This window comes from Schistocerca americana, unplaced genomic scaffold, assembly GCF_021461395.2.
Source record: "Schistocerca americana isolate TAMUIC-IGC-003095 unplaced genomic scaffold, iqSchAmer2.1 HiC_scaffold_469, whole genome shotgun sequence".
Taxonomy (NCBI): domain Eukaryota; kingdom Metazoa; phylum Arthropoda; class Insecta; order Orthoptera; family Acrididae; genus Schistocerca; species Schistocerca americana.
The window spans coordinates 93,986-113,287 of record NW_025726202.1 but is presented as its reverse complement, the minus strand read 5'-3'; the positions used below and the strand labels follow the sequence as shown (position 1 = coordinate 113,287).

General features: G+C 51.4%; 11 non-coding genes across 11 annotated transcripts; all 11 read right to left on the bottom strand.

Moving 5' to 3' along the window:
- Nucleotides 1-1,423: 1,423 nt before the first annotated feature.
- Trnal-uaa lies at nt 1,424-1,507 on the bottom strand. The gene has a single exon. It is a non-coding gene; the product is annotated as a tRNA-Leu (tRNA).
- A 1,578-nt stretch (nt 1,508-3,085) lies between these two features.
- Nucleotides 3,086-3,169, bottom strand: Trnal-uaa. Its single transcript has one exon. It is a non-coding gene; the product is annotated as a tRNA-Leu (tRNA).
- Nucleotides 3,170-4,742: 1,573 nt separating this feature from the next.
- Nucleotides 4,743-4,826, bottom strand: Trnal-uaa. Its single transcript has one exon. It is a non-coding gene; the product is annotated as a tRNA-Leu (tRNA).
- A 1,571-nt stretch (nt 4,827-6,397) lies between these two features.
- On the bottom strand, nt 6,398-6,481 carry Trnal-uaa. Its single transcript has one exon. It is a non-coding gene; the product is annotated as a tRNA-Leu (tRNA).
- A 1,571-nt stretch (nt 6,482-8,052) lies between these two features.
- On the bottom strand, nt 8,053-8,136 carry Trnal-uaa. Its single transcript has one exon. It is a non-coding gene; the product is annotated as a tRNA-Leu (tRNA).
- Nucleotides 8,137-9,708: 1,572 nt separating this feature from the next.
- Trnal-uaa lies at nt 9,709-9,792 on the bottom strand. Its single transcript has one exon. It is a non-coding gene; the product is annotated as a tRNA-Leu (tRNA).
- A 1,571-nt stretch (nt 9,793-11,363) lies between these two features.
- Trnal-uaa lies at nt 11,364-11,447 on the bottom strand. The gene has a single exon. It is a non-coding gene; the product is annotated as a tRNA-Leu (tRNA).
- A 1,571-nt stretch (nt 11,448-13,018) lies between these two features.
- Trnal-uaa lies at nt 13,019-13,102 on the bottom strand. Its single transcript has one exon. It is a non-coding gene; the product is annotated as a tRNA-Leu (tRNA).
- A 1,572-nt stretch (nt 13,103-14,674) lies between these two features.
- Nucleotides 14,675-14,758, bottom strand: Trnal-uaa. Its single transcript has one exon. It is a non-coding gene; the product is annotated as a tRNA-Leu (tRNA).
- Nucleotides 14,759-16,329: 1,571 nt separating this feature from the next.
- Nucleotides 16,330-16,413, bottom strand: Trnal-uaa. The gene has a single exon. It is a non-coding gene; the product is annotated as a tRNA-Leu (tRNA).
- A 1,571-nt stretch (nt 16,414-17,984) lies between these two features.
- Trnal-uaa lies at nt 17,985-18,068 on the bottom strand. Its single transcript has one exon. It is a non-coding gene; the product is annotated as a tRNA-Leu (tRNA).
- Between the last annotated feature and the right edge of the window lie 1,234 nt (nt 18,069-19,302).

Genomic DNA, 19,302 nt, shown 5'->3' with positions numbered 1-19,302 from the left:
TTTCGGGAACCAATGTGGCGCATTGGACCGCTTTCTTCCGTCGCTTCCAGTTTGAACTGTAACTAGCAAAACTGTATTAGTAATAGGAACATTTTCACATTGATGCAAAGAAAACTAGATATTAACGGAACGGCGAATAAGACCGTTTCCTAGCAACAGCCACGCTTTGCATTACGCACTCGTGGGAAGCCAATGAAATACTTCATGTGAGGCTCTAACTGTCGGCCTTCACTTTACAATACTTAGGCTCTGCCCCGGTGGTACCGACGCATGCATACTGAAACGCCTTTGGATCGTCAGTGAGTACTTCATATTAGAAATTTGGTGTTCGCCCTGATGCGCATTAAAGGGCCAATTTATCAGAGAAAGTCAGTTCTGCGCCTAGTTACGGTATGTCGCCCTAGCAGCACCAGGAAATCGGGTTCAGTGGTGCTCGCGTCGCACTCGGCGTTGAGCGCCTGCAGCGCTATCGCCTTCGGCCTCTGGCGCCAGGAGGGAAGGCGACACATCACGGCGCAAGCAGCGCGTAGCAGAAGGCGGTGGTGGTGTGTCGGTCAGCATGGTTGCTTCCCAAGTAGCTGCTCCGGGTTCGAAGCCCGGACATCGCACGGAAAGTTGTCTCCTTTACTCAGGAGAGTGTTTTCAACGGTACGAATGGTTTCCCTTCTCCCCTCGTAGGCTAGTGCGGATTACGATTCACAGCATCGTGTGTCCCCATGTGTCCGACTTGTCTCGACTTTGCTCGGCTGACGCGAAAGCTGACGCTTGCAAATGGGCGTATATGCAGAGGACAGGCGCTAGAAACGACTGGGAGAGGCCACATCAACAAACACACAACGGACCCTTTCATTTGACTGTGGGCCGCATGTTCGCGCCTTTGCGTACCGAGAGCAAGAGGGGGGTCAGCGTGCTGGACCGTACCATTACCGCACAGCAGCACCAAAAACGAAGGAAAAAGGCAAAACTGAAGAAACCAAGACACGCGGACTTCCTAGTTCGTCCCCAGCCGAGCACTAACCACGGCCAACGCTGCCTAATTTCGGTAATCGGACATGAACCCGTGTCGTTGGCACGGCATACAAGTTGGCGAGAATGTTGCCAGACGTGCGGACGTCTTAGTCCGTGTACAGATCACTTGGGATTTGCCTGACAGTCTCTCGCGTTGCCTTTTAGGGAAGGAAAATGGAATAGCCCTGAGCCACAACACAACGACCACGGAAACGTCCGTGAGAAGAGCTAAAACTCGGCACGAGAAAAATATGTTCCGCTATTTGTTTTCGGCCCGCTCGAGCTATCGGACGTGCGACGCCTGCACTGCTGTCACTGTCGTCCTCTAGTAAAATCTCCACGGCGTGTTTGTGCGTAATGTACTTGTTCTATAAGATGAAGGGAGTATGTTAGTTTCAGAATGTTTAAAATGCATTGTCAGATGTGGGGTTCGAACCCACGCTCCCTTACGGGAACCAGAGCTTAAATCTGGCGCCTTAGACCGCTCGGCCAATCTGACGTGCGAGACAAGCGCTCCAGTGACTTCCATCTCTAGCAAGATCTCAGGAGCCTCACTCCGAAACCTCTTCTTTTTTCGGTAGAATGGAATTATGTGAGTTTAATAATATGTAAGACGCAATGTCAGATGTGCGTACTAAACGCACCCTCGCTTTCGGGAACCAATGTGGCGCATTGGACCGCTTTCTTCCGTCGCTTCCAGTTTGAACTGTAACTAGCAAAACTGTATTTAGTAATAGGAACATTTTCACATTGATGCAAAGAAAAGAACTAGATATTAACGAACGGCGAATAAGACCGTTTCCTAGCAACAGCCACGCTTTGCATTACGCACTCGTGGGAAGCCAATGAAATACTTCATGTGAGGCTCTAACTGTCGGCTTTCACTTTACAATACTTAGGCTCTGCCCCGGTGGTACCGACGCATGCATACTGGAAAACGCCTTTGGATCGTCAGTGAGTACTTCATATTAGAAATTTCGTGTTCGCCCTGATGCGCATTAAAGGGCCAATTTATCAGAGAAAGTCAGTTCTGCGCCTAGTTACGGTATGTCGCCCTAGCAGCACCAGGAAATCGGGTTCAGTGGTGCTCGCGTCGCACTCGGCGTTGAGCGCCTGCAGCGCTATCGCCTTCGGCCTCTGGCGCCAGGAGGGAAGGCGACACATCACGGCGCAAGCAGCGCGTAGCAGAAGGCGGTGGTGGTGTGTCGGTCAGCATGGTTGCTTCCCAAGTAGCTGCTCCGGGTTCGAAGCCCGGACATCGCACGGAAGTTGTCTCCTTTACTCAGGAGAGTGTTTTCAACGGTACGAATGGTTTCCCTTCTCCCCTCGTAGGCTAGTGCGGATTACGATTCACAGCATCGTGTGTCCCCATGTGTCGACTTGTCTCGACTTTGCTCGGCTGACGCGAAAGCTGACGCTTGCAAATTGGGCCGTATATGCAGAGGACAGGCGCTAGAAACGACTGGGAGAGGCCACATCAACAAACACACAACGGACCCTTTCATTTGACTGTGGCCGCATGTTCGCGCCTTTGCGTACCGAGAGCAAGAGGGGGGTCAGCGTGCTGGAACCGTACCATTACCGCACAGCAGCACCAAAAACGAAGGAAAAAGGCAAAACTGAAGAAACCAAGACACGCGGACTTCCTAGTTCGTCCCCAGCCGAGCACTAACCACGGCCAACGCTGCCTAATTTCGGTAATCGGACATGAACCCGTGTCGTTGGCACGGCATACAAGTTGGCGAGAATGTTGCCAGACGTGCGGACGTCTTAGTCCGTGTACAGATCACTTGGGATTTGCCTGACAGTCTCTCGCGTTGCCTTTTAGGGAAAGGAAAATGGAATAGCCCTGAGCCACAACACAACGACCACGGAAACGTCCGTGAGAAGAGCTAAAACTCGGCACGAGAAAAATATGTTCCGCTATTTGTTTTCGGCCGCTCGAGCTATCGGACGTGCGACGCCTGCACTGCTGTCACTGTCGTCTCTAGTAAAATCTCCACGGCGTGTTTGTGCGTAATGTACTTGTTCTATAAGATGAAGGGAGTATGTTAGTTTCAGAATGTTTAAAATGCATTGTCAGATGTGGGGTTCGAACCCACGCTCCCTTACGGGAACCAGAGCTTAAATCTGGCGCCTTAGACCGCTCGGCCAATCTGACGTGCGAGACAAGCGCTCCAGTGACTTCCAATCTCTAGCAAGATCTCAGGAGCCTCACTCCGAAACCTCTTTCTTTTTTCGGTAGAATGGAATTATGTGGAGTTAAATAATATGTAAGACGCAATGTCAGATGTGGCGTACTAAACGCACCCTCGCTTTCGGGAACCAATGTGGCGCATTGGACCGCTTTCTTCCGTCGCTTCCAGTTTGAACTGTAACTAGCAAAACTGTATTTAGTAATAGGAACATTTTCACATTGATGCAAAGAAAACTAGATATTAACGAACGGCGAATAAGACCGTTTCCTAGCAACAGCCACGCTTTGCATTACGCACTCGTGGGAAGCCAATGAAATACTTCATGTGAGGCTCTAACTGTCGGCCTTCACTTTACAATACTTAGGCTCTGCCCCGGTGGTACCGACGCATGCATACTGAAACGCCTTTGGATCGTCAGTGAGTACTTCATATTAGAAATTTCGTGTTCGCCCTGATGCGCATTAAAGGGCCAATTTATCAGAGAAAGTCAGTTCTGCGCCTATTTACGGTATGTCGCCCTAGCAGCACCAGGAAATCGGGTTCAGTGGTGCTCGCGTCGCACTCGGCGTTGAGCGCCTGCAGCGCTATCGCCTTCGGCCTCTGGCGCCAGGAGGGAAGGCGACACATCACGGCGCAAGCAGCGCGTAGCAGAAGGCGGTGGTGGTGTGTCGGTCAGCATGGTTGCTTCCCAAGTAGCTGCTCCGGGTTCGAAGCCCGGACATCGCACGGAAGTTGTCTCCTTTACCCAGGAGAGTGTTTTCAACGGTACGAATGGTTTCCCTTCTCCCCTCGTAGGCTAGTGCGGATTACGATTCACAGCATCGTGTGTCCCCATGTGTCGACTTGTCTCGACTTTGCTCGGCTGACGCAAAAGCTGACGCTTGCAAATGGGCGTATATGTAGAGGACAGGCGCTAGAAACGACTGGGAGAGGCCACATCAACAAACACACAACGGACCCTTTCATTTGACTGTGGCCGCATGTTCGCGCCTTTGCGTACCGAGAGCAAGAGGGGGGTCAGCGTGCTGGACCGTACCATTACCGCACAGCAGCACCAAAAACGAAGGAAAAAGGCAAAACTGAAGAAACCAAGACACGCGGACTTCCCAGTTCGTCCCCAGCCGAGCACTAACCACGGCCAACGCTGCCTAATTTCGGTAATCGGACATGAACCCGTGTCGTTGGCACGGCATACAAGTTGGCGAGAATGTTGCCAGACGTGCGGACGTCTTAGTCCGTGTACAGATCACTTGGGATTTGCCTGACAGTCTCTCGCGTTGCCTTTTAGGGAAGGAAAATGGAATAGCCCTGAGCCACAACACAACGACCACGGAAACGTCCGTGAGAAGAGCTAAAACTCGGCACGAGAAAAATATGTTCCGCTATTTGTTTTCGGCCGCTCGAGCTATCGGACGTGCGACGCCTGCACTGCTGTCACTGTCGTCTCTAGTAAAATCTCCACGGCGTGTTTGTGCGTAATGTACTTGTTCTATAAGATGAAGGGAGTATGTTAGTTTCAGAATGTTTAAAATGCATTGTCAGATGTGGGGTTCGAACCCACGCTCCCTTACGGGAACCAGAGCTTAAATCTGGCGCCTTAGACCGCTCGGCCAATCTGACGTGCGAGACAAGCGCTCCAGTGACTTCCATCTCTAGCAAGATCTCAGGAGCCTCACTCCGAAACCTCTTTCTTTTTTCGGTAGAATGGAATTATGTGAGTTTAATAATATGTAAGACGCAATGTCAGATGTGGCGTACTAAACGCACCCTCGCTTTCGGGAACCAATGTGGCGCATTGGACCGCTTTCTTCCGTCGCTTCCAGTTTGAACTGTAACTAGCAAAACTGTATTTAGTAATAGGAACATTTTCACATTGATGCAAAGAAAACTAGATATTAACGAACGGCGAATAAGACCGTTTCCTAGCAACAGCCACGCTTTGCATTACGCACTCGTGGGAAGCCAATGAAATACTTCATGTGAGGCTCTAACTGTCGGCCTTCACTTTACAATACTTAGGCTCTGCCCCGGTGGTACCGACGCATGCATACTGAAACGCCTTTGGATCGTCAGTGAGTACTTCATATTAGAAATTTCGTGTTCGCCCTGATGCGCATTAAAGGGCCAATTTATCAGAGAAAGTCAGTTCTGCGCCTAGTTACGGTATGTCGCCCTAGCAGCACCAGGAAATCGGGTTCAGTGGTGCTCGCGTCGCACTCGGCGTTGAGCGCCTGCAGCGCTATCGCCTTCGGCCTCTGGCGCCAGGAGGGAAGGCGACACATCACGGCGCAAGCAGCGCGTAGCAGAAGGCGGTGGTGGTGTGTCGGTCAGCATGGTTGCTTCCCAAGTAGCTGCTCCGGGTTCGAAGCCCGGACATCGCACGGAAGTTGTCTCCTTTACCCAGGAGAGTGTTTTCAACGGTACGAATGGTTTCCCTTCTCCCCTCGTAGGCTAGTGCGGATTACGATTCACAGCATCGTGTGTCCCCATGTGTCGACTTGTCTCGACTTTGCTCGGCTGACGCAAAAGCTGACGCTTGCAAATGGGCGTATATGTAGAGGACAGGCGCTAGAAACGACTGGGAGAGGCCACATCAACAAACACACAACGGACCCTTTCATTTGACTGTGGCCGCATGTTCGCGCCTTTGCGTACCGAGAGCAAGAGGGGGGTCAGCGTGCTGGACCGTACCATTACCGCACAGCAGCACCAAAAACGAAGGAAAAAGGCAAAACTGAAGAAACCAAGACACGCGGACTTCCCAGTTCGTCCCCAGCCGAGCACTAACCACGGCCAACGCTGCCTAATTTCGGTAATCGGACATGAACCCGTGTCGTTGGCACGGCATACAAGTTGGCGAGAATGTTGCCAGACGTGCGGACGTCTTAGTCCGTGTACAGATCACTTGGGATTTGCCTGACAGTCTCTCGCGTTGCCTTTTAGGGAAGGAAAATGGAATAGCCCTGAGCCACAACACAACGACCACGGAAACGTCCGTGAGAAGAGCTAAAACTCGGCACGAGAAAAATATGTTCCGCTATTTGTTTTCGGCCGCTCGAGCTATCGGACGTGCGACGCCTGCACTGCTGTCACTGTCGTCTCTAGTAAAATCTCCACGGCGTGTTTGTGCGTAATGTACTTGTTCTATAAGATGAAGGGAGTATGTTAGTTTCAGAATGTTTAAAATGCATTGTCAGATGTGGGGTTCGAACCCACGCTCCCTTACGGGAACCAGAGCTTAAATCTGGCGCCTTAGACCGCTCGGCCAATCTGACGTGCGAGACAAGCGCTCCAGTGACTTCCATCTCTAGCAAGATCTCAGGAGCCTCACTCCGAAACCTCTTTCTTTTTTCGGTAGAATGGAATTATGTGAGTTTAATAATATGTAAGACGCAATGTCAGATGTGGCGTACTAAACGCACCCTCGCTTTCGGGAACCAATGTGGCGCATTGGACCGCTTTCTTCCGTCGCTTCCAGTTTGAACTGTAACTAGCAAAACTGTATTTAGTAATAGGAACATTTTCACATTGATGCAAAGAAAACTAGATATTAACGAACGGCGAATAAGACCGTTTCCTAGCAACAGCCACGCTTTGCATTACGCACTCGTGGGAAGCCAATGAAATACTTCATGTGAGGCTCTAACTGTCGGCCTTCACTTTACAATACTTAGGCTCTGCCCCGGTGGTACCGACGCATGCATACTGAAACGCCTTTGGATCGTCAGTGAGTACTTCATATTAGAAATTTCGTGTTCGCCCTGATGCGCATTAAAGGGCCAATTTATCAGAGAAAGTCAGTTCTGCGCCTAGTTACGGTATGTCGCCCTAGCAGCACCAGGAAATCGGGTTCAGTGGTGCTCGCGTCGCACTCGGCGTTGAGCGCCTGCAGCGCTATCGCCTTCGGCCTCTGGCGCCAGGAGGGAAGGCGACACATCACGGCGCAAGCAGCGCGTAGCAGAAGGCGGTGGTGGTGTGTCGGTCAGCATGGTTGCTTCCCAAGTAGCTGCTCCGGGTTCGAAGCCCGGACATCGCACGGAAGTTGTCTCCTTTACCCAGGAGAGTGTTTTCAACGGTACGAATGGTTTCCCTTCTCCCCTCGTAGGCTAGTGCGGATTACGATTCACAGCATCGTGTGTCCCCATGTGTCGACTTGTCTCGACTTTGCTCGGCTGACGCAAAAGCTGACGCTTGCAAATGGGCGTATATGTAGAGGACAGGCGCTAGAAACGACTGGGAGAGGCCACATCAACAAACACACAACGGACCCTTTCATTTGACTGTGGCCGCATGTTCGCGCCTTTGCGTACCGAGAGCAAGAGGGGGGTCAGCGTGCTGGACCGTACCATTACCGCACAGCAGCACCAAAAACGAAGGAAAAAGGCAAAACTGAAGAAACCAAGACACGCGGACTTCCCAGTTCGTCCCCAGCCGAGCACTAACCACGGCCAACGCTGCCTAATTTCGGTAATCGGACATGAACCCGTGTCGTTGGCACGGCATACAAGTTGGCGAGAATGTTGCCAGACGTGCGGACGTCTTAGTCCGTGTACAGATCACTTGGGATTTGCCTGACAGTCTCTCGCGTTGCCTTTTAGGGAAGGAAAATGGAATAGCCCTGAGCCACAACACAACGACCACGGAAACGTCCGTGAGAAGAGCTAAAACTCGGCACGAGAAAAATATGTTCCGCTATTTGTTTTCGGCCGCTCGAGCTATCGGACGTGCGACGCCTGCACTGCTGTCACTGTCGTCTCTAGTAAAATCTCCACGGCGTGTTTGTGCGTAATGTACTTGTTCTATAAGATGAAGGGAGTATGTTAGTTTCAGAATGTTTAAAATGCATTGTCAGATGTGGGGTTCGAACCCACGCTCCCTTACGGGAACCAGAGCTTAAATCTGGCGCCTTAGACCGCTCGGCCAATCTGACGTGCGAGACAAGCGCTCCAGTGACTTCCATCTCTAGCAAGATCTCAGGAGCCTCACTCCGAAACCTCTTTCTTTTTTCGGTAGAATGGAATTATGTGAGTTTAATAATATGTAAGACGCAATGTCAGATGTGGCGTACTAAACGCACCCTCGCTTTCGGGAACCAATGTGGCGCATTGGACCGCTTTCTTCCGTCGCTTCCAGTTTGAACTGTAACTAGCAAAACTGTATTTAGTAATAGGAACATTTTCACATTGATGCAAAGAAAACTAGATATTAACGAACGGCGAATAAGACCGTTTCCTAGCAACAGCCACGCTTTGCATTACGCACTCGTGGGAAGCCAATGAAATACTTCATGTGAGGCTCTAACTGTCGGCCTTCACTTTACAATACTTAGGCTCTGCCCCGGTGGTACCGACGCATGCATACTGAAACGCCTTTGGATCGTCAGTGAGTACTTCATATTAGAAATTTCGTGTTCGCCCTGATGCGCATTAAAGGGCCAATTTATCAGAGAAAGTCAGTTCTGCGCCTAGTTACGGTATGTCGCCCTAGCAGCACCAGGAAATCGGGTTCAGTGGTGCTCGCGTCGCACTCGGCGTTGAGCGCCTGCAGCGCTATCGCCTTCGGCCTCTGGCGCCAGGAGGGAAGGCGACACATCACGGCGCAAGCAGCGCGTAGCAGAAGGCGGTGGTGGTGTGTCGGTCAGCATGGTTGCTTCCCAAGTAGCTGCTCCGGGTTCGAAGCCCGGACATCGCACGGAAGTTGTCTCCTTTACCCAGGAGAGTGTTTTCAACGGTACGAATGGTTTCCCTTCTCCCCTCGTAGGCTAGTGCGGATTACGATTCACAGCATCGTGTGTCCCCATGTGTCGACTTGTCTCGACTTTGCTCGGCTGACGCAAAAGCTGACGCTTGCAAATGGGCGTATATGTAGAGGACAGGCGCTAGAAACGACTGGGAGAGGCCACATCAACAAACACACAACGGACCCTTTCATTTGACTGTGGCCGCATGTTCGCGCCTTTGCGTACCGAGAGCAAGAGGGGGGGTCAGCGTGCTGGACCGTACCATTACCGCACAGCAGCACCAAAAACGAAGGAAAAAGGCAAAACTGAAGAAACCAAGACACGCGGACTTCCCAGTTCGTCCCCAGCCGAGCACTAACCACGGCCAACGCTGCCTAATTTCGGTAATCGGACATGAACCCGTGTCGTTGGCACGGCATACAAGTTGGCGAGAATGTTGCCAGACGTGCGGACGTCTTAGTCCGTGTACAGATCACTTGGGATTTGCCTGACAGTCTCTCGCGTTGCCTTTTAGGGAAGGAAAATGGAATAGCCCTGAGCCACAACACAACGACCACGGAAACGTCCGTGAGAAGAGCTAAAACTCGGCACGAGAAAAATATGTTCCGCTATTTGTTTTCGGCCGCTCGAGCTATCGGACGTGCGACGCCTGCACTGCTGTCACTGTCGTCTCTAGTAAAATCTCCACGGCGTGTTTGTGCGTAATGTACTTGTTCTATAAGATGAAGGGAGTATGTTAGTTTCAGAATGTTTAAAATGCATTGTCAGATGTGGGGTTCGAACCCACGCTCCCTTACGGGAACCAGAGCTTAAATCTGGCGCCTTAGACCGCTCGGCCAATCTGACGTGCGAGACAAGCGCTCCAGTGACTTCCATCTCTAGCAAGATCTCAGGAGCCTCACTCCGAAACCTCTTTCTTTTTTCGGTAGAATGGAATTATGTGAGTTTAATAATATGTAAGACGCAATGTCAGATGTGGCGTACTAAACGCACCCTCGCTTTCGGGAACCAATGTGGCGCATTGGACCGCTTTCTTCCGTCGCTTCCAGTTTGAACTGTAACTAGCAAAACTGTATTTAGTAATAGGAACATTTTCACATTGATGCAAAGAAAACTAGATATTAACGAACGGCGAATAAGACCGTTTCCTAGCAACAGCCACGCTTTGCATTACGCACTCGTGGGAAGCCAATGAAATACTTCATGTGAGGCTCTAACTGTCGGCCTTCACTTTACAATACTTAGGCTCTGCCCCGGTGGTACCGACGCATGCATACTGAAACGCCTTTGGATCGTCAGTGAGTACTTCATATTAGAAATTTCGTGTTCGCCCTGATGCGCATTAAAGGGCCAATTTATCAGAGAAAGTCAGTTCTGCGCCTAGTTACGGTATGTCGCCCTAGCAGCACCAGGAAATCGGGTTCAGTGGTGCTCGCGTCGCACTCGGCGTTGAGCGCCTGCAGCGCTATCGCCTTCGGCCTCTGGCGCCAGGAGGGAAGGCGACACATCACGGCGCAAGCAGCGCGTAGCAGAAGGCGGTGGTGGTGTGTCGGTCAGCATGGTTGCTTCCCAAGTAGCTGCTCCGGGTTCGAAGCCCGGACATCGCACGGAAGTTGTCTCCTTTACCCAGGAGAGTGTTTTCAACGGTACGAATGGTTTCCCTTCTCCCCTCGTAGGCTAGTGCGGATTACGATTCACAGCATCGTGTGTCCCCATGTGTCGACTTGTCTCGACTTTGCTCGGCTGACGCAAAAGCTGACGCTTGCAAATGGGCGTATATGTAGAGGACAGGCGCTAGAAACGACTGGGAGAGGCCACATCAACAAACACACAACGGACCCTTTCATTTGACTGTGGCCGCATGTTCGCGCCTTTGCGTACCGAGAGCAAGAGGGGGGTCAGCGTGCTGGACCGTACCATTACCGCACAGCAGCACCAAAAACGAAGGAAAAAGGCAAAACTGAAGAAACCAAGACACGCGGACTTCCCAGTTCGTCCCCAGCCGAGCACTAACCACGGCCAACGCTGCCTAATTTCGGTAATCGGACATGAACCCGTGTCGTTGGCACGGCATACAAGTTGGCGAGAATGTTGCCAGACGTGCGGACGTCTTAGTCCGTGTACAGATCACTTGGGATTTGCCTGACAGTCTCTCGCGTTGCCTTTTAGGGAAGGAAAATGGAATAGCCCTGAGCCACAACACAACGACCACGGAAACGTCCGTGAGAAGAGCTAAAACTCGGCACGAGAAAAATATGTTCCGCTATTTGTTTTCGGCCGCTCGAGCTATCGGACGTGCGACGCCTGCACTGCTGTCACTGTCGTCTCTAGTAAAATCTCCACGGCGTGTTTGTGCGTAATGTACTTGTTCTATAAGATGAAGGGAGTATGTTAGTTTCAGAATGTTTAAAATGCATTGTCAGATGTGGGGTTCGAACCCACGCTCCCTTACGGGAACCAGAGCTTAAATCTGGCGCCTTAGACCGCTCGGCCAATCTGACGTGCGAGACAAGCGCTCCAGTGACTTCCATCTCTAGCAAGATCTCAGGAGCCTCACTCCGAAACCTCTTTCTTTTTTCGGTAGAATGGAATTATGTGAGTTTAATAATATGTAAGACGCAATGTCAGATGTGGCGTACTAAACGCACCCTCGCTTTCGGGAACCAATGTGGCGCATTGGACCGCTTTCTTCCGTCGCTTCCAGTTTGAACTGTAACTAGCAAAACTGTATTTAGTAATAGGAACATTTTCACATTGATGCAAAGAAAACTAGATATTAACGAACGGCGAATAAGACCGTTTCCTAGCAACAGCCACGCTTTGCATTACGCACTCGTGGGAAGCCAATGAAATACTTCATGTGAGGCTCTAACTGTCGGCCTTCACTTTACAATACTTAGGCTCTGCCCCGGTGGTACCGACGCATGCATACTGAAACGCCTTTGGATCGTCAGTGAGTACTTCATATTAGAAATTTCGTGTTCGCCCTGATGCGCATTAAAGGGCCAATTTATCAGAGAAAGTCAGTTCTGCGCCTAGTTACGGTATGTCGCCCTAGCAGCACCAGGAAATCGGGTTCAGTGGTGCTCGCGTCGCACTCGGCGTTGAGCGCCTGCAGCGCTATCGCCTTCGGCCTCTGGCGCCAGGAGGGAAGGCGACACATCACGGCGCAAGCAGCGCGTAGCAGAAGGCGGTGGTGGTGTGTCGGTCAGCATGGTTGCTTCCCAAGTAGCTGCTCCGGGTTCGAAGCCCGGACATCGCACGGAAGTTGTCTCCTTTACCCAGGAGAGTGTTTTCAACGGTACGAATGGTTTCCCTTCTCCCCTCGTAGGCTAGTGCGGATTACGATTCACAGCATCGTGTGTCCCCATGTGTCGACTTGTCTCGACTTTGCTCGGCTGACGCAAAAGCTGACGCTTGCAAATGGGCGTATATGTAGAGGACAGGCGCTAGAAACGACTGGGAGAGGCCACATCAACAAACACACAACGGACCCTTTCATTTGACTGTGGCCGCATGTTCGCGCCTTTGCGTACCGAGAGCAAGAGGGGGGTCAGCGTGCTGGACCGTACCATTACCGCACAGCAGCACCAAAAACGAAGGAAAAAGGCAAAACTGAAGAAACCAAGACACGCGGACTTCCCAGTTCGTCCCCAGCCGAGCACTAACCACGGCCAACGCTGCCTAATTTCGGTAATCGGACATGAACCCGTGTCGTTGGCACGGCATACAAGTTGGCGAGAATGTTGCCAGACGTGCGGACGTCTTAGTCCGTGTACAGATCACTTGGGATTTGCCTGACAGTCTCTCGCGTTGCCTTTTAGGGAAGGAAAATGGAATAGCCCTGAGCCACAACACAACGACCACGGAAACGTCCGTGAGAAGAGCTAAAACTCGGCACGAGAAAAATATGTTCCGCTATTTGTTTTCGGCCGCTCGAGCTATCGGACGTGCGACGCCTGCACTGCTGTCACTGTCGTCTCTAGTAAAATCTCCACGGCGTGTTTGTGCGTAATGTACTTGTTCTATAAGATGAAGGGAGTATGTTAGTTTCAGAATGTTTAAAATGCATTGTCAGATGTGGGGTTCGAACCCACGCTCCCTTACGGGAACCAGAGCTTAAATCTGGCGCCTTAGACCGCTCGGCCAATCTGACGTGCGAGACAAGCGCTCCAGTGACTTCCATCTCTAGCAAGATCTCAGGAGCCTCACTCCGAAACCTCTTTCTTTTTTCGGTAGAATGGAATTATGTGAGTTTAATAATATGTAAGACGCAATGTCAGATGTGGCGTACTAAACGCACCCTCGCTTTCGGGAACCAATGTGGCGCATTGGACCGCTTTCTTCCGTCGCTTCCAGTTTGAACTGTAACTAGCAAAACTGTATTTAGTAATAGGAACATTTTCACATTGATGCAAAGAAAACTAGATATTAACGAACGGCGAATAAGACCGTTTCCTAGCAACAGCCACGCTTTGCATTACGCACTCGTGGGAAGCCAATGAAATACTTCATGTGAGGCTCTAACTGTCGGCCTTCACTTTACAATACTTAGGCTCTGCCCCGGTAGGTACCGACGCATGCATACTGAAACGCCTTTGGATCGTCAGTGAGTACTTCATATTAGAAATTTCGTGTTCGCCCTGATGCGCATTAAAGGGCCAATTTATCAGAGAAAGTCAGTTCTGCGCCTAGTTACGGTATGTCGCCCTAGCAGCACCAGGAAATCGGGTTCAGTGGTGCTCGCGTCGCACTCGGCGTTGAGCGCCTGCAGCGCTATCGCCTTCGGCCTCTGGCGCCAGGAGGGAAGGCGACACATCACGGCGCAAGCAGCGCGTAGCAGAAGGCGGTGGTGGTGTGTCGGTCAGCATGGTTGCTTCCCAAGTAGCTGCTCCGGGTTCGAAGCCCGGACATCGCACGGAAGTTGTCTCCTTTACCCAGGAGAGTGTTTTCAACGGTACGAATGGTTTCCCTTCTCCCCTCGTAGGCTAGTGCGGATTACGATTCACAGCATCGTGTGTCCCCATGTGTCGACTTGTCTCGACTTTGCTCGGCTGACGCAAAAGCTGACGCTTGCAAATGGGCGTATATGTAGAGGACAGGCGCTAGAAACGACTGGGAGAGGCCACATCAACAAACACACAACGGACCCTTTCATTTGACTGTGGCCGCATGTTCGCGCCTTTGCGTACCGAGAGCAAGAGGGGGGTCAGCGTGCTGGACCGTACCATTACCGCACAGCAGCACCAAAAACGAAGGAAAAAGGCAAAACTGAAGAAACCAAGACACGCGGACTTCCCAGTTCGTCCCCAGCCGAGCACTAACCACGGCCAACGCTGCCTAATTTCGGTAATCGGACATGAACCCGTGTCGTTGGCACGGCATACAAGTTGGCGAGAATGTTGCCAGACGTGCGGACGTCTTAGTCCGTGTACAGATCACTTGGGATTTGCCTGACAGTCTCTCGCGTTGCCTTTTAGGGAAGGAAAATGGAATAGCCCTGAGCCACAACACAACGACCACGGAAACGTCCGTGAGAAGAGCTAAAACTCGGCACGAGAAAAATATGTTCCGCTATTTGTTTTCGGCCGCTCGAGCTATCGGACGTGCGACGCCTGCACTGCTGTCACTGTCGTCTCTAGTAAAATCTCCACGGCGTGTTTGTGCGTAATGTACTTGTTCTATAAGATGAAGGGAGTATGTTAGTTTCAGAATGTTTAAAATGCATTGTCAGATGTGGGGTTCGAACCCACGCTCCCTTACGGGAACCAGAGCTTAAATCTGGCGCCTTAGACCGCTCGGCCAATCTGACGTGCGAGACAAGCGCTCCAGTGACTTCCATCTCTAGCAAGATCTCAGGAGCCTCACTCCGAAACCTCTTTCTTTTTTCGGTAGAATGGAATTATGTGAGTTTAATAATATGTAAGACGCAATGTCAGATGTGGCGTACTAAACGCACCCTCGCTTTCGGGAACCAATGTGGCGCATTGGACCGCTTTCTTCCGTCGCTTCCAGTTTGAACTGTAACTAGCAAAACTGTATTTAGTAATAGGAACATTTTCACATTGATGCAAAGAAAACTAGATATTAACGAACGGCGAATAAGACCGTTTCCTAGCAACAGCCACGCTTTGCATTACGCACTCGTGGGAAGCCAATGAAATACTTCATGTGAGGCTCTAACTGTCGGCCTTCACTTTACAATACTTAGGCTCTGCCCCGGTGGTACCGACGCATGCATACTGAAACGCCTTTGGATCGTCAGTGAGTACTTCATATTAGAAATTTCGTGTTCGCCCTGATGCGCATTAAAGGGCCAATTTATCAGAGAAAGTCAGTTCTGCGCCTAGTTACGGTATGTCGCCCTAGCAGCACCAGGAAATCGGGTTCAGTGGTGCTCGCGTCGCACTCGGCGTTGAGCGCCTGCAGCGCTATCGCCTTCGGCCTCTGGCGCCAGGAGGGAAGGCGACACATCACGGCGCAAGCAGCGCGTAGCAGAAGGCGGTGGTGGTGTGTCGGTCAGCATGGTTGCTTCCCAAGTAGCTGCTCCGGGTTCGAAGCCCGGACATCGCACGGAAGTTGTCTCCTTTACCCAGGAGAGTGTTTTCAACGGTACGAATGGTTTCCCTTCTCCCCTCGTAGGCTAGTGCGGATTACGATTCACAGCATCGTGTGTCCCCATGTGTCGACTTGTCTCGACTTTGCTCGGCTGACGCAAAAGCTGACGCTTGCAAATGGGCGTATATGTAGAGGACAGGCGCTAGAAACGACTGGGAGAGGCCACATCAACAAACACACAACGGACCCTTTCATTTGACTGTGGCCGCATGTTCGCGCCTTTGCGTACCGAGAGCAAGAGGGGGGTCAGCGTGCTGGACCGTACCATTACCGCACAGCAGCACCAAAAACGAAGGAAAAAGGCAAAACTGAAGAAACCAAGACACGCGGACTTCCCAGTTCGTCCCCAGCCGAGCACTAACCACGGCCAACGCTGCCTAATTTCGGTAATCGGACATGAACCCGTGTCGTTGGCACGGCATACAAGTTGGCGAGAATGTTGCCAGACGTGCGGACGTCTTAGTCCGTGTACAGATCACTTGGGATTTGCCTGACAGTCTCTCGCGTTGCCTTTTAGGGAAGGAAAATGGAATAGCCCTGAGCCACAACACAACGACCACGGAAACGTCCGTGAGAAGAGCTAAAACTCGGCACGAGAAAAATATGTTCCGCTATTTGTTTTCGGCCGCTCGAGCTATCGGACGTGCGACGCCTGCACTGCTGTCACTGTCGTCTCTAGTAAAATCTCCACGGCGTGTTTGTGCGTAATGTACTTGTTCTATAAGATGAAGGGAGTATGTTAGTTTCAGAATGTTTAAAATGCATTGTCAGATGTGGGGTTCGAACCCACGCTCCCTTACGGGAACCAGAGCTTAAATCTGGCGCCTTAGACCGCTCGGCCAATCTGACGTGCGAGACAAGCGCTCCAGTGACTTCCATCTCTAGCAAGATCTCAGGAGCCTCACTCCGAAACCTCTTTCTTTTTTCGGTAGAATGGAATTATGTGAGTTTAATAATATGTAAGACGCAATGTCAGATGTGGCGTACTAAACGCACCCTCGCTTTCGGGAACCAATGTGGCGCATTGGACCGCTTTCTTCCGTCGCTTCCAGTTTGAACTGTAACTAGCAAAACTGTATTTAGTAATAGGAACATTTTCACATTGATGCAAAGAAAACTAGATATTAACGAACGGCGAATAAGACCGTTTCCTAGCAACAGCCACGCTTTGCATTACGCACTCGTGGGAAGCCAATGAAATACTTCATGTGAGGCTCTAACTGTCGGCCTTCACTTTACAATACTTAGGCTCTGCCCCGGTGGTACCGACGCATGCATACTGAAACGCCTTTGGATCGTCAGTGAGTACTTCATATTAGAAATTTCGTGTTCGCCCTGATGCGCATTAAAGGGCCAATTTATCAGAGAAAGTCAGTTCTGCGCCTAGTTACGGTATGTCGCCCTAGCAGCACCAGGAAATCGGGTTCAGTGGTGCTCGCGTCGCACTCGGCGTTGAGCGCCTGCAGCGCTATCGCCTTCGGCCTCTGGCGCCAGGAGGGAAGGCGACACATCACGGCGCAAGCAGCGCGTAGCAGAAGGCGGTGGTGGTGTGTCGGTCAGCATGGTTGCTTCCCAAGTAGCTGCTCCGGGTTCGAAGCCCGGACATCGCACGGAAGTTGTCTCCTTTACCCAGGAGAGTGTTTTCAACGGTACGAATGGTTTCCCTTCTCCCCTCGTAGGCTAGTGCGGATTACGATTCACAGCATCGTGTGTCCCCATGTGTCGACTTGTCTCGACTTTGCTCGGCTGACGCAAAAGCTGACGCTTGCAAATGGGCGTATATGTAGAGGACAGGCGCTAGAAACGACTGGGAGAGGCCACATCAACAAACACACAACGGACCCTTTCATTTGACTGTGGCCGCATGTTCGCGCCTTTGCGTACCGAGAGCAAGAGGGGGGTCAGCGTGCTGGACCGTACCATTACCGCACAGCAGCACCAAAAACGAAGGAAAAAGGCAAAACTGAAGAAACCAAGACACGCGGACTTCCCAGTTCGTCCCCAGCCGAGCACTAACCACGGCCAACGCTGCCTAATTTCGGTAATCGGACATGAACCCGTGTCGTTGGCACGGCATACAAGTTGGCGAGAATGTTGCCAGACGTGCGGACGTCTTAGTCCGTGTACAGATCACTTGGGATTTGCCTGACAGTCTCTCGCGTTGCCTTTTAGGGAAGGAAAATGGAATAGCCCTGAGCCACAACACAACGACCACGGAAACGTCCGTGAGAAGAGCTAAAACTCGGCACGAGAAAAATATGTTCCGCTATTTGTTTTCGGCCGCTCGAGCTATCGGACGTGCGACGCCTGCACTGCTGTCACTGTCGTCTCTAGTAAAATCTCCACGGCGTGTTTGTGCGTAATGTACTTGTTCTATAAGATGAAGGGAGTATGTTAGTTTCAGAATGTTTAAAATGCATTGTCAGATGTGGGGTTCGAACCCACGCTCCCTTACGGGAACCAGAGCTTAAATCTGGCGCCTTAGACCGCTCGGCCAATCTGACGTGCGAGACAAGCGCTCCAGTGACTTCCATCTCTAGCAAGATCTCAGGAGCCTCACTCCGAAACCTCTTTCTTTTTTCGGTAGAATGGAATTATGTGAGTTTAATAATATGTAAGACGCAATGTCAGATGTGGCGTACTAAACGCACCCTCGCTTTCGGGAACCAATGTGGCGCATTGGACCGCTTTCTTCCGTCGCTTCCAGTTTGAACTGTAACTAGCAAAACTGTATTTAGTAATAGGAACATTTTCACATTGATGCAAAGAAAACTAGATATTAACGAACGGCGAATAAGACCGTTTCCTAGCAACAGCCACGCTTTGCATTACGCACTCGTGGGAAGCCAATGAAATACTTCATGTGAGGCTCTAACTGTCGGCCTTCACTTTACAATACTTAGGCTCTGCCCCGGTGGTACCGACGCATGCATACTGAAACGCCTTTGGATCGTCAGTGAGTACTTCATATTAGAAATTTCGTGTTCGCCCTGATGCGCATTAAAGGGCCAATTTATCAGAGAAAGTCAGTTCTGCGCCTAGTTACGGTATGTCGCCCTAGCAGCACCAGGAAATCGGGTTCAGTGGTGCTCGCGTCGCACTCGGCGTTGAGCGCCTGCAGCGCTATCGCCTTCGGCCTCTGGCGCCAGGAGGGAAGGCGACACATCACGGCGCAAGCAGCGCGTAGCAGAAGGCGGTGGTGGTGTGTCGGTCAGCATGGTTGCTTCCCAAGTAGCTGCTCCGGGTTCGAAGCCCGGACATCGCACGGAAGTTGTCTCCTTTACCCAGGAGAGTGTTTTCAACGGTACGAATGGTTTCCCTTCTCCCCTCGTAGGCTAGTGCGGATTACGATTCACAGCATCGTGTGTCCCCATGTGTCGACTTGTCTCGACTTTGCTCGGCTGACGCAAAAGCTGACGCTTGCAAATGGGCGTATATGTAGAGGACAGGCGCTAGAAACGACTGGGAGAGGCCACATCAACAAACACACAACGGACCCTTTCATTTGACTGTGGCCGCATGTTCGCGCCTTTGCGTACCGAGAGCAAGAGGGGGGTCAGCGTGCTGGACCGTACCATTACCGCACAGCAGCACCAAAAACGAAGGAAAAAGGCAAAACTGAAGAAACCAAGACACGCGGACTTCCCAGTTCGTCCCCAGCCGAGCACTAACCACGGCCAACGCTGCCTAATTTCGGTAATCGGACATGAACCCGTGTCGTTGGCACGGCATACAAGT